Source organism: Schistocerca americana, chromosome 1 (assembly GCF_021461395.2).
Source record: "Schistocerca americana isolate TAMUIC-IGC-003095 chromosome 1, iqSchAmer2.1, whole genome shotgun sequence".
Taxonomy (NCBI): domain Eukaryota; kingdom Metazoa; phylum Arthropoda; class Insecta; order Orthoptera; family Acrididae; genus Schistocerca; species Schistocerca americana.
In genome coordinates, this window is record NC_060119.1 from 939,082,472 (window position 1) to 939,096,604 (window position 14,133).

A 14,133-nucleotide genomic window follows, 5' to 3' on the forward strand; every position below is an offset into this window, starting at 1 on the left:
TGTAACTACAGTACTGATACTGAAGTCACCAACCATAACTAATTTTTGCTATTTTCTATAAAGTGAACCAAAAATTGCCTTTAGGTTTAACAAGCAGACCTGAAATCAGAGTTAGGGGATCTATAGATCAGTGCAATCAAGTTTAGTTTCACTAAATTCAACAGCTCCTGCACGACATTCAGTGGCCTGTTCAGTGCAGTTCTTTGACGTGTTAGTAGATTCAAATGGAATACTGGTTTTTGTGTACATGACCACTCCACCCCCACTCCACAATGATCTCCTTGAAAAATTGCCAGTTAATGTGTATCCCAGCTTAGGAAGTGTCTGAATTGTCACACTGTTTAACCAATAATGTCAGAGTTAACATCTATAAGAAGTTCAATAAATTTACCTCTAATATCTCTTATACAGGGTGATTCAAAAAGAATACCACAACTTTAAAAATGCGTATTTAATGAAAGAAACATAATATAACCTTCTGTTATACATCATTACAAAGAGTATTTAAAAAGGTTTTTTTTCACTCAAAAACAAGTTCAGAGATGTTCAATATGGCCCCCTCCAGACACACGAGCAATATCAACCCGATACTCCAACTCGTTCCACACTCTCTGTAGCATATCAGGCGTAACAGTTTGGATAGCTGCTGTTATTTCTCATTTCAAATCATCAATGGTGGCTGGGAGAGGTGGCCGAAACACCATATCCTTAACATACCCCCATAAGAAAAAATCGCAGGGGGTAAGATCAGGGCTTCTTGGAGGCCAGTGATGAAGTGCTCTGTCACGGGCTGCCTGGCGGCCGATCCATCGCCTCGGGTAGTTGACGTTCAAGTAGTTACGGACAGATAAGTGCCAATGTGGTGGCGCTCCATCCTGCTGAAATATGAATTGTTGTGCTTCTTGTTCGAGCTGAGGGAACAGCCAATTCTCTAACATCTCCAGATACTGTAGTCCAGTTACAGTAGCACCTTCGAAGAAAAAGGGACCAAAAACTTTATTGGCTGAAATGGCGAACAAATGTACAACTAAATGAAACTTTATAGCTCCCTTAATTCGCCGACAGATAGTGCTTAGCTCTGCCTTTTGTCGTTGCAGAGTTTTAAATTCCTAAAGTTGTGGTATTCTTTTTGAATCACCCTGTATTTTGATGAAATACATTACTTTCCTCATTACTTAAGTACCTGAAAATTTTTTGAAGATAGTTCCTTTGCTAAAGAGACTTCTCTTAAGGATACCTATCAGCTAACTTCAGTCTAAAAAAGATGCAACTGTAACACCAATACCTGCAGGAATTTTTCCATGAGTGATCACCACCTCCCCACTACACTGTCACCCACAAACTTTGTCAGCCACCCCTTCCCATTCCTAATGAGGTGGAGGCCAAGCCTAGTGAAACCAGAATTATTAGTAGGCTAAACTGATACTACACCAGTGTTAGCCATGCCCTGCATCATCATTGTCTTCTCTAGCCCTGTGTTTACACATTATAGCTGTATTAATATGAGGCCAATCATGATGCTGAAACAGGCACACAGGATGCTTATTTGTGCCACCAGTTTGAGTCGCTAACTTTTCCAGATCACCACCTATGGTATGTCACACTCTTTGCCCCTATCAACACTCCATCCAAAATCACTATCTGATCCTATTTTGTAAATTTTCTACATTACTCTCCATGTTATCAGACCTTGAGCCAATCCTGCACTAGGCTTCACAATTCTGGTGACCTGGTGCTCATTCCTCACATTCTGGAACAGTTGGTGTACACCTCTGCCATTGGAACTACCTAAATTCACAACTGACTTAGGCTTTTTAATTGTCAAAGTCTGCTGCCTGTTTTGGAGTCCTCTACACTAAACTGTTGACAGTTGGTCAAATCTGTTGGTGGCACACAAAGTGCAACTATCTGAACATTTCCTCTCCTACCTATTGCCAGTTCCCATTCCCCACCCCTTCTCCCTCTTCATACTACATAGTTCTTCCCTTGCATTTTCAAGCTGCACTTGAAGGGCACAGATCTTATGCGCTTGCTCCTCTATTAGCTTATTTGTGTTACATATCCTGTAATCTCACCAGATTGCCCACTTGCTTCCCCACTGTATTTCCACAATGAAAACACTTCTCACAAATCTACAACACAGCCCATAATTTTCACTCATGTAGAAATTTTGCAACTATTGGAAAAAAACTACATGTCTACATTACCCAAGCTATGCTACTACAAAATTTGAACATACAGCACAGAGTCCTTGATGCACAACGTAAATACACACTCACAGGAAACAATCCATTTGAACCAATAAAAGCACAAGATAGTCAGAGAGGAATGTAATTCCACTGATAATTTACTTTAAGAGCAAGTATTACCACAAGCAATTGTTAAAAAGTATTTGAAACCAAAATTAAGGCAACAAACAGCGTTTCTTTTGTCGCAGAACAGTATAAACACGTGAGAGTAAAACTGAAACAATGCAAAAAATACAGAACATAAACAACTGCAACATGCATTACAGTAGACAAAAATATTCTTCATTTTTTCGAAATAAATGGATATGTGAACACATTCCGATAACTGGTTAATGTACTCAGAATGGGGTGTGACCACCTCTGGCAGCAGTGTAGGCCCGACAATGATGGGGCATGCTGTGAATGATGTCATCAATCTCAAGTTGAGGAAATAACACCCTTTCTTCATGCAGAGCTGCTTGCAAGTCTTGTAGAGTGGTTTGTGGATGCTGATGTGATGCAGCCCATCTCCATAGTGCATCCCAGGCATGCTCTATGGTATTCAAATTGAGAGATTGAGGAGGCCAAGCCACACCTGCAATATCTTACATTTCCAAAAAAAAAAAAAACATAGCTACCCATGGAGAAAGGAGAACCACTTGCATGAATATCAAGAACTTTGATTGAAACCCAGTTCTAAGCAAAGAAGGGAAAGCAGAAAAGTGGAAGGAGTATATAGAGGGTCTATACAAGGGCAACGTACTTGAGGACAATATTATGGAAATGGAAGAGGATATAGATGAAGATGAAATGGGAGATACGATACTGTGTGAAGAGTTTGACAGAGCACTGAAAGACCCAAGTTGAAATAAGGCCCCCGGAGTAGACAACATTCCATTAGAACTACTGACAGCCTTGGGAGAGCCAGTCCTGACAAAACTCTACCATCTGGTGAGCAAGATGTATGAGACAGGCGAAATACCCTCAGACTTCAAGAAGAACATAATAATTGCAATCCCAAAGGAAGCAGGTGTTGACAGATGTGAAAATTACCAAACTATCAGTTTAATAAGTCACAGCTGCAAAATACTAACGCAAATTCTTTACAGATGAATGGAAAAACTGATAGAAGCCAGCCTATGGGAAGATTAGTTTGGATTCCGTAGAAATATTGGAACACGTGAGGCAATACTGACCCTCCGACTTATCTTAGAAGAAAGATTAAGGAAAGGCAAACCTACATTTCTAGCGTTTGTAGACTTATAGAAAGCTTTTGACAATGTTGATTGGAATACTCTCTTTCAAATTCTGAATTGGCAGGGGTAAAATACAGAGAGCGAAAGGCTATTTACAATTTGTACAGAAAGCAGATGGCAGTTATAAGAGTCGAGGGGTATGAAAGGGAAGCAGTGGTTGGGAAGGGAGTGAGACAGGGCTGTAGCCTATCCCCAATGTTATTCAATCTGTATATTGAGCAAGCAGTGAAGGAAACAAAAGAAAAATTCGGAGTAGGTATTAAAATCCATGGAGAAGAAATAAAAACTTTGAGGTTCGCCGATGACATTGTAATTCTGTCAGAGACAGCAAAGGACTTGGAAGAGCAGCTGAACGGTGGACAGTGTCTTGAAAGGATGGTATAAGATGAACATCAACAAAAGCAAAACGAGAATAATGGAATGTAGTCGAATTAAGTTGGGTGATGCTGAGGGAATTAGATTGGGAAATGAGACACTTAAAGTAGTAAAGGAGTTTTGCTATTTGGGGAGCAAAATAACTGACGATGGTTGAAGTAGAGAGGATATAAAATGTAGACTGGCAATGGCAAGGAAAGCATTTCTGAAGAAGAAAAATTTGTTAACATCGAGTATAGATTTAAATGCCAGGAAGCCGTTTCTGAAAGTATTTGTATGGAGAGTAGCCATGTATGGAAGTGAAACGTGGACCATAAATAGTTTAGACAAGAAGAGAATAGAAGCTTTCTAAATGTGGAGGTACAGAAGAATGCTGAAGATTAGATGGGTAGATCACATAACTGATGAGGAGGTATTGAATAAAATTGGGGAGAAGAGGAGCTTGTGGCACAATTTGACTAGAAGAAGGGATCAGTTGGTAGGACATGTTCTGAGACATCGAGGGATCACCAGTTTAGTACTGGAGGGCAGTGTGGAGGGTAAAAATCGTACAGCGAGACCAAGAGATGAATACACTAAGCAGATTCAGAAGGATGTAGGCTGCAGTAGGTACTGGGAGATGAAGAAGCTTGCACAGGATAGAGTAGCATGGAGAGCTGCATCAAACCAGTCTCAGGACTGAAGACCACAACAACAACACAACAACCTATGCTCTATGCGGTAGAGCATTATCATCCTTCAGTATGAAATCTGGGCCCACAGCACCCCACAACAACTGCACATGATGTCTGAAGATTTCTTCACAATACCTGACAGAAGTTAAGTCTCGCCGATTCACCCATACAATTTTATGAAGAAGTGTTCATGCGGTCAACATAATCCCTACCCACTCCACAGGGAATCCTCCTCAATAATGGCCTCTTTCCACAATTTTTAGGTCCTGAAATCATGTTCCATGTTCCCTCCAGAGCGAATCCATCAAGAATCACTCTCCAGACCAAACTGGGACTCATCTGTGAAAAGAACATTGGCTCACTGTTCAACAGGTGGCATATTAATGACTCCTCTCTAGGTGTTCCCTTCTGTGAAGATGTGTTAGAGGTAAACATACAGCTGGTTTCTGACAATAAAGGCAACACTGCCGAAGTCTTCTGTACACCGTTTGCTGCAATATGACATGTACAGTGGATGCTGCAAAGTCAGATGGCAGTTGCCATGCAGTACTAAGGTGGTACCATCATACCCTTACACAAATAGTGGTTATCCTTACCCTGGTCTTCAGGATACAGCTTTGGTCTCTATAAAGTGTTGCCACACCCAGGAAACACTAGAACAATTCGCATTAAGTCCTCAGGCCACATCAGTTTGTGACTGTCCTGGCTCTATTCTTCCTATACCCCTCCACCACAGAGTGTATAGCAGGCATTTTCTCCATACTATACTGCACCATTTCTGACTGTGTACACAGCAATTGTGGGTGTTGGACTAGACGGCAAACACTACTTGTACATTGACTAAATTGTCATCTACCGTGTAGAATACGATCATACACACATCTGTTAACAGTTCGTATGATGTCTGCTTGTGTCTGTATATGTGTGGATGGATATGTGTGTGTGTGCGAGTGTATACCCGTCCTTTTTTCCCCCTAAGGTAAGTCTTTCTGCTCCCGGGATTGGAATGACTCCTTACCCTCTCCCTTAAAACCCACATCCTTTCATCTTTCCCTCTCCTTCCTTCTTTCCTGATGAGGCAACAGTTTGTTGCGAAAGCTTGAATTTTGTGTGTATGTTTGTGTTTGTTTGTGTGTCTGTCGACCTGCCAGCACTTTCATTTGGTAAGTCACATCATTTTTCCTACGTGGAATGTTTCCCTCTATTATAACTATATGATTATATCATGAATTAGACACAGGATGGGGAAATAGCAGTTTTGTGCTTTAATTTTGGGCACCAGTGTATTTAAAAACTGGAGAGCAATCAGAATAACAGCCTGCCATGTATGACATCACACCAATATAATACACTGTGAAGTGATTCCTTAACTTCAATTCATTTTATTAGCTAATAAATAAAGTGATTAGATGAATATACAATTGCAAAGTCAATATGTCAGACAATATTCAATTTTGAAAGAAAACTTCTTCAGGAAATGTACTTCATTATTCAAATATACAAATAAAGAAAGATATGTTATAATTACTGTAATCTTGTTACTTTACACAATTTTTGTGACTTTTCACATGAATATTTGTTAGGAGATTTGCACAATGGCTCTCTTAGAGGGAAATATTACTTCAGAAACAATTATACAGCCAATTTTAAATCAGACTACAGAAATGAAAAAGATAATTTCAAATGTGACAGTAGGAATAAAATCAAAATGGAACCAAAGATTGCACAAATTACCGGACGGGTTTGATCAAATGGATATCAGATTTTCTGGCTTTAATGATATACTGTTGGATTTTGGTTTTCACCTCAATGGAAGAGTGGACAAACTAGAAAACCAATATATTGAGAAAAAACAAGATACTATATTTAGAAGATCATTTAGGTTTAGTGCAAGGAAAGACTGAAAGAATGTTGAATAGGCTGATAATATTATTTCAGCAGAGGTTGTTCCAGTAAATGAAAAGCAAATTTTGGAAACAGAAATATTGGAAACAACAGATAATTTAGAGCAGTTTATACCTAATAATAAGTAAACTGTTACAGATTGTACAAATGAAATGGAAACTCAATTGCAGAAGTCAGTGGAGTACTGACTGACTGGTAGTGACGAAGCTGATCATAATAAGGCGTATTATAGACAATAAACCACTTTCTTCTGTTATGATAAATTATTACCTTTCGTTTCGCCTGAGGACTTGCTGTTAAAAGTAAACTCCATCTGAACAAGCCTTGGAAGGCCCAACGGTAGTGACCAGCCGCCATGTCATCCTCTGCCAACAGGCATTACTGGATGCGGAGACGGAGGGACGTGTGGTCAGCACACGGCTCTCCCAGCAATTGTCAGTTTCCATGACCGGAGTCACTATTTCTCGATCAAGTAGCTCCTCAATGTGCCTCATAGGGGCTGAGTGCACTCCACTTGCCAACAGCGCTTTGGAAGACCAGATGGTCAACCATCCAAGTGCTAGTCGAGCCCAACAGCGCTTAACTTCAGTGATCTGACAGGAACTGGTGTTACCACTGGGACAAGGCCGCTAGTGAGGACTTAGTGTTACCTTTTATTATTGACAAGTTGCTACCTTCTGTTATTACCAATAATTTATCAGCACCTGTAATTATTGGGATTTTACCACCATTTGCTACTGCTAAGAAATGCCTATTGTGTAGATTCTTTAAGTGGCCTGCACATATAAATAAACATTTGTAATGATTCTTATTCATGCTGTCTCTGTGTGGCAAAGATACCATAGGCAGGTATGATTATATCCGAGTAAGCCGTAAGAAATTTGAAAGCTATACTATCAATTTCTGATGTACCTCAATTGTATTTTTCACCAATTTCTCGCTGCCTGTCAGTTTTTTTAGCTCGTTCGATAAACACATATGTACTTGCACTCTCCCAATAGTGCGATAATTAAAAGTTATAATATGCAGAAGTCGTAAGTTTTCATTCTCCTACAGAGCTACATCCTAATCTTCACATCCTGATGCAATGAGAACTTCCATTTTTGTATGGATCTTGTTGGAGAAGAAGTCAACATGAAGAGAGAATAGCCATTGTAGCTGCCCCAGCATTGTTGTACATCACTGGGGAGACAAGGTAAATATCAAGCCATACACCAGAACTCAAAGGAATTAATCTTCAATCAATGTTCCAGAACTGTCACAATGTTTCTTAACCCGCACACATTCACACCTGCTTGCGTTTCTGGACTTACAACTTATGGTGCGGCTAAATGTGCATTGGCATAACTATGTAAGTGCTGAACAATTCACATTATGTCCCTCCCTAACAACTATACTATGTCTGGTTATTACTGACAATATATAATTGTTAGTTATTACTAATAACTTATTGTCTACTTAAGATTACTATCATTTTTTTAATACTAAGAGGTTACCGGTACTACTGACAATTTACAACTCACTGGTATTAATGCTATGAGGTTGGAACCTCATTATTTAGCTTTAGGGACAACAGATAAAATATAAATGAGAAACATATTAGTAACTACTACTACTATGGATGTGTAACAATATTAGAGAACAAAAGTTGCTTCTCACCATACAGCGGAGATGCCGAGTTGCGATAGGCACAACAAAAAGATTCTCACAATTATAGCTTCTGGCCATTAAGGCCTTTGTCAACAACAGACACACACAAGCATGCCCACTCTCTCTCTCTCTCTCTCTCTCTCTCTCTCTCTCTCTCTCCACAAATGCAACTCACACACACAGCTGCAGTCTCAGGCAACTGAAACCACACTCCGCTACATGGTGAGTAGCAACTTTCCTTCACTAATATTGTTACATTCCATCCTGGTTTTTCCATTGTTTGACTAATTTGGATATATTACATGTGAATTTATTGTGCAATTAGATGATTTATATTTTGCTCCAAAGAAGTGTGTATTACAAAAGAAGAAACCACTACCTTAAGATTATATTTCATATTACGAGGAAGACAGTGGCAAGTTACAGTATATGTCATGGAGCAAAACTAGTTACTACAGTTGTACATCATATTTTATGTTTACTAGTACCAGAAGCCGTTTGGGATTTTGTGGCTGTGAACCACATTGGTCCACTACCTTGTGGCCAGGGAGAATGACATCCATCCCCATTGGCACATATTCGTATGGTGTACAGACATAAAGCCACAAGATTGTTACAGTATGTGGTGAACCAATACTGAGAGCAGATATTAAGAAATATTAAATAGAATTACTAGTAATACATATTATGGAATGTGACAGTTATTAAGAAAAGCTTACAAAGTGAACAATGTGCAACTATTTTAAAATATAAGTCACCAAAGTATCTCAATGATCTTCAGTTTATGATTCAGCCTTGGGGGGGGGGATAACCATTTGGCAATGATTTAAGAAAATATTTTATATTTTAACTGGTAGGGAGTGTTACAGACCAAGTAAGATTGATTGGGTAATTCTGGTGAGAAGCACGTCAGTGGTAACTTGCAGTAAATGAAGTGGAAGTTGTTTTATGTATAAACTTGTGAACCCGGTAGTGCTCCACACTTTCTAAGTATATATGGAATTGCATGTACATCCTAAATGCTTTGCCCCCTCACTCTCCAGCCATTTTCTCATCCCTTGTGTCTCTCGATACATCTCTTCTTCTGTCCATCCCTCTATACATAACCTCCTCCCTCCTCTCTCTGTTCATTTCCTCCTCACCTCTCTCTATGTCCATTTCCATCTGAATGTTCAGTAGAGTACTGTGCAAAACTTTGAAGTAAATCCATCAAGACCATTTTGAGAATTTTGGTAACAATGCTTCCCCTTCATATATTACATATATATTTATATATGAAATATATTACAAAAGTGTATAGCCTAAGTCTGTCCAAATGTTTATTAGAGTATCATGTAAAAATTTGGAAGTAAATCAGTCAAGAACTTTTTGAGATTTGTGCTGACAATGCTTCCCCTTTATATTAAAATTTGTAGTAAACTGGTCAAGAACTTTTCTTGAGATTTTCAGTAACAATGTTTCCCCTTTGTAACATACATACATATTTATATTTTATATATACAACTGTCAAACTGATATTTTGTTATGAATTGTCAAACTGAATACAACTATTTTTTTATTTTCTTTTTCATGCCAAAGTACTATTACCATCCACAATTATAAGCACAACAAAGAGAACAAGCAGTCAAATCTTCAAGCCATTCTTAATTGTTGATATGTAACTGATGTCACTTTCTGATTTTTCCGTTGGATTTTCCAACAAATTTCTTTCCTGCAAACGATGTCATACAATAACGAACATCACAAAAAATATCAACCAAATTGTTCTGAGGTGATGACCTTCATACACTCAGAAACTGATTTTTATTTATATTGATTCTTCATAAGTATGGATGTAAAAATGTAGTGCTCTGAGGACCTTTTGTACCCTAGCTAGTGGCTGGCATCTGTTATGATGTATGTAGTTTTACAATGTGAAGACTCGTGTAGAGTTGTAGCATTAATTAACATGTTGGTCAAAGAACCAGTTTTCTTTTATCCTCAATGAGGTGAGCACCTGTGGTGTCTCTCTGTGCAAGGAATAATCCTTTCTTTCCTTGCTAGGGGGAAGTACCAATTTATTGATAATTACCATGATCTTTGTATCCTGTGCAGTGAAACAATATTTTTCCCACTACATAGAAATATCAGTTATCTGGTTAGAACTGGCACAGATAGGACAGTCCATCAGAAATGAAAATACCAGTAGTTTAAATGCTGGAGGAAACAGAACATCCTCTTAAAATTTTTCCAAGATGTGAGAGAAGCTGTAATTTAATGATGATTTCAATCCTGTAACACGTTTTAGATTAAGAAAGGTTGAATATTTTGCGAAGCATAATTAATTGTAGTTTATAATGGATTCTGTAAGTTTAATTTACTATAAGACAAAATCTGGAGAGTGTTTACACAGTTTCTACTGGTTGATAGTAGTAATTGGCAACAGTTTGTACAAAGAGATTCTGTACTGGTTTGAATTTACTGAATATTTGGGGAGGGGTGGACATTAGCATAATTTAGCATAAATAGTCAAGCTCATCCCTAACTATCTTACATAAATGGTAAAGCTAGAGGTGCCGCTGGTTAAGCAGTCCTCTTTGTGGTTAGTCCATACATTGGGCAGAAAGCCCAAGTAGCTTCTGGACAAGATATCTTAATGTCTACACACCAAAAAGGAACTTAACCTATTTTTAAATTTATTACAAAATGAATAATTAGTGGAATGATTTAAGTATGAGGGATGATGCCAACTTTACTACAGCCAAAGTTACTATGGTGAATGGCCAACAGCTTATGTTGTTATAATAAGTAAAAGGTTGTGGAAGGTTAAATGCAACAGGTATCCCAAAGCAGCATCTACTGTAGTTACATTGGTTTCCTTTAAGCTTAAGTGATGAAGGTAGAATGCTGATAAATGAATGTACATAAAAATTACCAGAACTGATTCAGTTAGCAGAAGCTAAGACTGAAGGCTATAAGGTTATTTGACAAGAAAATAAAAAAAATTATAATAATGAATGATAATGTAACAATGTATACACTTACATAATCAACCCTGAACTAATAACATTTAAGCAGCAAAATGAAATGACACATATGTTTTAAGTAAAAGGGTAATTAACTAAGTCAAAAGACAAATATGGATTGTGTCCAATGTATATGACGTGAAAGGAAAAAAAGATATAGTCCCATTATAACATTTAATGTTTGAATTGGATTACTTAAGAAATTGTGTGTAAAATGTATGAGACAAGTGAAATACCCTCAGACTTCAAGAAGAATGTAGTTAACTCTAATTCCAAAGAAAGTAGTTAGTGACAGTGTGAAAATTACCAATGTATCAGTTCAATAAGTCACAGCTGCAAAATACTAACATGAATTCTTTACAGACGAATGTAAAAACTGGTAGAAGGCAACCTCGGGGAAGATCAGTTTGGATTCCAGAGAAATATAGGAACACACGAGGCAATACTTCTCATAGAAGATAAGACAAACCTACATTTTTAGCATTTGTAGACTTAGAGAAAGCTTTTGACAATGTTGATTGGCATATTCTCTTTGAAATTCTGTATGCAGCATGGGGAGAATACAGGGAGCAAAAGGCTATTTACAATTTGTACAGAAATGAAACGACAGTTATAAGAGTCAAGGGATATGAAGTGAAGCAGTGCTTGAGAAGAGAGTGAGACAGGGTTGTATCCTATCCCCAATGTTATTCAGTCTGTACACTGAACAAGCAGTAAAGGAAACCAAAGAAAAATATAGAGTAGGAATTAAAAGTTCAGGGAAACGAAATAAAAACTTTTAATGTTTGCCGACGACTTTGTAATTCTGTCACAGACAGCAAAAGACTTGGATGGGCAGTTGAACAGAATGGTCAGTGGTTTGAAAGGAAAATATAAGACATAAGCAAAACAAGGAGAATGGAATGTAGCCAAATTAAATCAGGGGATGATAAGGGAGCCGGCAGGGGTGGCCGAGCGGTTCTAGGTGCTACAGTCTGGAACTGCGCGACCGCTATGGTCGCAGGTTCGAATCCTGCCTCGGGCGTGGATGTGTGTGATGTCCTTAGGTCAGTTAGGTTTAAGTAGTTCTAAGTTCTAGGGGACTGATGACCTGAGAAGTTACGTCCCATAGTGCTCCGACCCATTTGAACCATTTTTTGATGTTAAGGGAATTAGATTATGAAATGAGATACTTAAAGTAGTAGATGAGTTTTGCTATTTGAGCAGCAAAATAACTGATGATGGCCAAAGTAGATAGAATATAAAATGTAAACTGGCAATGGGAAGGAAAGTATTTATGAAGAAGAAAAATTTATAACATCGAATATATAGATTTAAGTGTTGGGAAGTCTTTTCTCAAGATATTTGTGTGGAGTGTTGCCATGTATAGAAGTGAAACATGGACAACAAACAGTTTAGACAAAGAGAGAATAGAAGCTTTTGAAATGTGATGCTACAGACGAATGATGAAGATTAGATGGGTTGATCACATAACTAATGTGGAGGTACTGAATAGAATTGGGGAGACATGAAATTTGTGGCACAACTTGACCAGAAGAAAGGGTCAGTTGATAGGACACATTCTGAGGCATCAAAGGGTCACAAGTTTAGTATTGGACGGAAGTTTGGGAGGTAAAAACACTAGATGGCGACCGAGAGATGAATGCAGTAAGCAGATTCGAAATAATGTAGGTTGCAGTAGCTATTTGGACATGAAAAGGGTCACACAGGATAGAGTAGCATGGAGAGCTGCACAAACCAGTCTTCGGACTGAAGACCATAACAACAAGAAATAGTAACACACGTTCTAAGTTATATAGTGCAGCATGTATGAGGCTACAGAATTTTTGCAGAATTTCATTCAGGATCTTCCCCTCAAGAGTCAGAAGTGTGAAGTTTGCTGAACCCTTATTGTCTATAAATGAGTAATCGTGTTAAAGTAAATGCATTTTAAATAATACACACTTTTGTCTCGTTTCTATGCATGTGATATCAAGTGGTAGCTGAGTTATTTGTTTTTCATTTTGTTATTACTTGAGGTACATCATGGGTGATGTGGGCTGTTGGGAGTTCGCAAGCAGACACCTTTATACCATAGGATATGACACGAAGCTTCCAGGCCCCCCATCGACTGTTTAAGGCAGCTCTCAGAGTAGGCAACATCGAGAATCACCAATGAAGAATTTACTCAAGAATGATATAAAAAAAATGTTAGTTTGTTTCAGTATTAATCTGAAAGCATAACTGCTCATGATCATGCAATAAATGTTCATGGTTATACAATACAGTGGAAACTTATTTAACAAGTATAAAAGAATAGTTAATGACTAAGACATTGAAACTAAATATGTACCAAGACTATTTTACAAATTTGTCACTCAGAACACTCTCACTGGGCATACTCATCTCGAGTTCTGGGCTCAGGTGGACTCCCCTAGAACGTCTCTTGTTTAATGAAACCTTCCTCCAAGTTCGTGATTTTCTTGGATAATGCAATCACACAACAATAGGCATGAAAGTGACAATAGTGGAGTGACAGAAAAAGAAATAAATCAACTGTGATGACAGCAGGCGAAAAAAAAATAGATCTGTGCTCCATAATTTGATTGAATAAACCCACAGAAAAAGCATAGCATATAATGGCTTTAAAGTAGGGCAGTAGAGTAGCCTACTTGCCATACAATTGTGATCCCAATGCAAATGAACTGATTTGGGCGAAAATGAAAAGGAATTTCAGAGAACATCCCTTATGTTAGCGCAGAGAACCGGATTGAATATTGCCATAAGGTGGAATGTTTAGAAACATACTATTGGGCAAACACTGAAATTATGGAAGTTGTCGTCAATGATATTATTTATGCAAGCTCGCCTCCCTTGAGTGGCAATGAATCAAAGCTATCTAGGACTGAGAATGGCATTAGTGAACACACGAGTGAAACTTATGGCTTAGATGAATCAATTCTGGCACGTAATGTTTTGTTGTGTTCTACTTTTCAAGCACAATATGGTTAGAAATTTTCAGTAAAAGTATCACAGTCACTTGTTTTTTACACAGTATTAC